Raw genomic sequence first — 4419 nt, 5'->3', positions numbered from 1 at the left:
AGGTGCAGGCCCACATGTGCAGGCTCCCACCCCAGCTGCAGTACAGAGACTTTGCAGGGACACCTATATGCTTGACACCTTGGCCACATTCCTGCTGGGTGACTCGGACAAATTCTTGCCCTCCTCCGCACTTTGGTTTTCTGTGGCCATGACCCAGCCCTTGACCTCTAGGCTCTTCCTTCCTTTCTGAGGTCTCCTGGCCACCTCTAGGGTTGCATCACCAGCATCTGCTCTCAGGGCCCAGGAGGAAGCCCTGTTCACCCCAAAAGCCCCTCTATTTTTCATCCTGGATCTGGGCCTGCCTCACTAATCCCTGCCTTTTGGGGGTGCTGGTTACATAGCCCTGCACTCCAGATTCTGGAACTCACTGCCAAGACTCACCCCCAGCTCAAGGAACCAGCAGTGGCTCCCATTGCCTTCACGGTCTAGCCCCGTCCAGTCACTACTTCCACCCAGTTCGGGATGTGATTGCCATTGTTGTTGTTATTTAGTCGCTCAGTCGTGTCCGACTCTTTGCAACCCCATGGACTGCAGCACACCAGGTTTCCCCATCCTTGCCATCTCCCGGAGTTGGCTCGAACTCATGTCCATTGAGTCAGTGATGGTATCCAACCATCTCATCCTCTGCTGCCCGCTTCTTCTCCTGCTCTCAATCTTTCCCAGCATCAGGGTCTTTTCCAATGAGTTGGCTCTTCGCATCAGGTGGCCAAAGTATTGGAGCTTCAGCTCATTCATCCCCGTCTCCCTGCTCTTATCCTGCTATGACACACACATACCTGGGCATACCAGCTCCTCTCCATCCATTAGGGCCCATCTCAAGTCCTGCCTACTCTAGGAAGCCTTCCCTGCTTCCAGTTCCCCTATGGAACATTCCAAATGCTTCTACTTTGGGAGGCATGCCTGGCCCTTGTTCAGTCTCCCAGGCAGGGAGGAAGGCAAGCCACCTCCCTCTCCCCACCCTGAGAGAGCCATCCCCAGCCCTTGCAATGTGTCTCTCACCATGGGTGCTACTCCCCCTGGTGATCTGCAAGAGGGCAGTAAGTGGCACCCCTGACAGGACATTAGATAAACTGAGTCACACCAGGAAAAAGTAATTTACTTTTCAGTCTTTCTCAACCCCAGTGACATCCGGAAGTGTCTGTTTAGAACTAAATTATCTCTAACCCCTTTCTACCACCGCCTTCTGTCCTTTTGATTTTCATTCTTCAAACTTTTATTGGACATAGAAAACAGGATATCTGATTTTTAGTGATTCTTTTATTGTGGCAAATATATACATGAAGTTTACCATATTAGACATTTCTAAGTGTACAGTTCAGTGGCATTAAGTACATTCATATTGTTACTATCACCACCCTCAAAGCTTTTAGGTCTCTGGAAACTGTAACTTTGTACCCATTAAACACTAATTCCCCATTCCCCACCCCCTACAGCCGGGAATAACCACCAGTCTACTTTCAGTCTCTGTTTGACTGCTCTAGGAACCGCCTATCAGTGGAATCAAGCAATATTTCCCATTTTGTATGTAGCTTGTTTACCTAACATGATGTCTTTATGGTCAATCTATGCTGTTAAACATGTCAGAATTTCCTTTAGCCTCCTCTCAAGGCTGAATAATATTCTTTTGAATGTATACACCACATTGTTTATCCACTCATCCACCAACAGACACTTGGGTTGCTTCTATCTTTTGGGTATTGTGAATATGCTGCTACGAACGTGGGTGTACAAGTTGTATTCCTTTCTTAACAAAGTGAGGGTTTCTAGCTTGATTGAGGATGTTGCTTGTTTACATGACATTTATTTTTATGACTTTCTTCTATTTATAGCAACTGATAACATTTCCTATTTAGCCTAAAATATGCATCTGTCCTTAAAAAAGTGAAATGGTTTAAAGAAAAATGCCAAGTAAATAATAGCACAAGAGTTATGTGTTGATGGCAAAAAGTGGTGGCAGAGACACGGGACAGAGAACTGCTGAAGTGTGGGAAATACTAACACAAGCCTCAATGGAAAATCCTACTGTGCTAAATTGGGGAAAGAAACCCCTAGTGGGGGCACTGGGAAACTAACACCAGCTTAGCGCTATATCCAATAGGCTGCCAGGAGGTGCGGTTTTAGCAACAGGAATGAAATGGTAAAGCTGAAAGTCAGATCTGGGCTTTAATATCTCCCAGGATGTGACTGGAGTCTGTCACTTGGCTTCTGATCCCCACTTTTCTCACTGTGAGATGATGGTAACAACACGAGCTCACAGGATGGCTATGTGTGCATGCTCGCTCAGTCAGCCATGTCCTACTCTTTGCAACCCCGTGGACTGTAGCCTATCAGGCTCCCCTGTCCATGGCATTTTCCAGGCAAGAATACTGGAGTGGGTTGCCACTTCCTACTCTAGGTGATCTTCCCCACCCAGGGATCGAACCCACATCTCCTGCCTCTCCTGCATTGGCAGGTGAATTCTTTACCACTAGCACCACCTGGGAAGCCCAGGATGGCTATAACACTGAGCTAATTCATGTGAACTCCCAAGCCTATGGCAGCACACGGCTTGGTTATATGAGTGGGTAGCTCTTCCTCCCCCAACCCCTGCAACAGACACGCCTGGGACAATATTTTTGGTTCTTCTCTTTGAGACAGATAGCTCTATCATGATGATTTTATAACTGGAGCTTAGGTGACTTCTCTGGTGGTCCAGTGGTTAAGACTCCAGGCTCCCAAATGCAGGGGACACGGGTTCAGTCCCTTGTTGGGGTACTGAGATCCTGTATACCATGTGATGTGGCAAATAATAATAATACAATAAGGTGTAAAAAAACAATTGGAGTTTAGGTTCACCATCAACTCAGCCTTCTCCATCTTCTTAATCCATATCCCCACCTCCAGAAACTCTAGGAAAGAACTCTGGGATCTTGGTCCACAACTGTCCTTACTGGTTGTGAAACTCTGGGTAAGTTTCAGCCAAGAACCTCAGTGAGCATTTCCCCAAGTTTAAAATGGGCGGTGTTCCAGCTCTCTGAGTATTCTATATCTGAATCTCACAGGTCCAAAGTACACAGTAAGCAAAGGTCAGCCACTGCAATATTCACAGGTTAGTTCCCTCTCAAACCCCACATATTGCCAGCAAAATCTGTCCCGAGCTGACTGTCAGATGCTATCAACATTCAACCATGCCAAGACAAAGCACATGGTTATGAGTGAAACTACAAATCCTGCAAAAAAGCGTGGGATTTCATGAAGTTGGTGTAAGTGATGCTGTGGAAAAGGAGCAGCCACTGACCACAGAGGAAGAGAGCTTCTGTAAAAGAAAGGACCAAGAACTTGCAGAGAGAACTGTTTATCACAGGATTCAGAGTGAACCCTGGTGTGAAACTCTCAAATAAACTTGCAAAAATGATCCTCTTGCTGCAAAGAGCCAATTCTTCATTGATGCTTCTGCATGAATGATAGCAACCATAATCTAAATACAGGTTCTTTACCATCTTTACCATCTGAGCCACCAGGGAAGCCCCCAAATACAGGCATACCTCGGAGATATTTCCAAGCCACACAGTAAATCAAACCTCACAGTGTATTGAGTTACATGAATATTTTTGGTTTCCCAGTGCAGGTAAAGGTTACATTTACACTACATTAGTATAGTAAGTGTGCCAACAGCATTATGTCTTTTAAGAAGTACATAAACCTTAATTTAAAAATCTTTATTGCTAAAAAGGGGCTTCCCAGGTAGTGCTAGAGGTAAAGAACCTGCCTGCCAATGCAGGAGACAGAAGAGATGTGGGTTGGGACAGAAGAGATGGGGTTTGATCCCTGGATGGGGAAGATACCCTGGAAGAGGGCATGGCAACCCATTTCAGTATCTTTGCCTGGAGAATCCCATGGACAGAGGAGCCTGGCAGGCTACAGTCTATCGGGTTCCAAAGAGTCAGACATGACTGAAGTGACTTAACACGCATGCACATTGCTAAAAAATGCTATCACTTGCACCTTCAGCAACTGGTAATCTTTTTGCTAGTGGAAGGTCTGAAATATGTTTAGGGTTATCAAAACGTGACACTGAGACACAAAGTGAGCAAATGCTCTTGGTGCCAACAGACTTGCTTTCTACGTAGTTGCACAAACCTTCAATTTGTACAAAACAGAAAGACAGCATATTGCGAAGGGCAAGAAAAAGACATATGCCTCTACTGTTAATCATCAATTCAAACTAATTTATCTTCTTTTTAGTTTCTTCTTCCATGTAAAGTCTCAATACAGCAAGGTTCCCTCCACAACTCTAAACTTCTGGTCCTCCTTTAACACGGATTCACCTCATCGGCCTTCCAGGGGACAGGATGTGGTAAGAAGAAGGCTGTCCGGCGACCGCTTCCCCCTCTCGAAGTAACCGCAGACACTCACTCTCAAGGGAGGAAGCTCCAAAGT

Source organism: Dama dama, chromosome 4 (assembly GCF_033118175.1).
Source record: "Dama dama isolate Ldn47 chromosome 4, ASM3311817v1, whole genome shotgun sequence".
NCBI classification, from domain to species: Eukaryota; Metazoa; Chordata; class Mammalia; order Artiodactyla; family Cervidae; genus Dama; species Dama dama.
The sequence above is the reverse complement of the archived record's forward strand: the minus strand, read 5'-3'. Positions refer to the sequence as shown.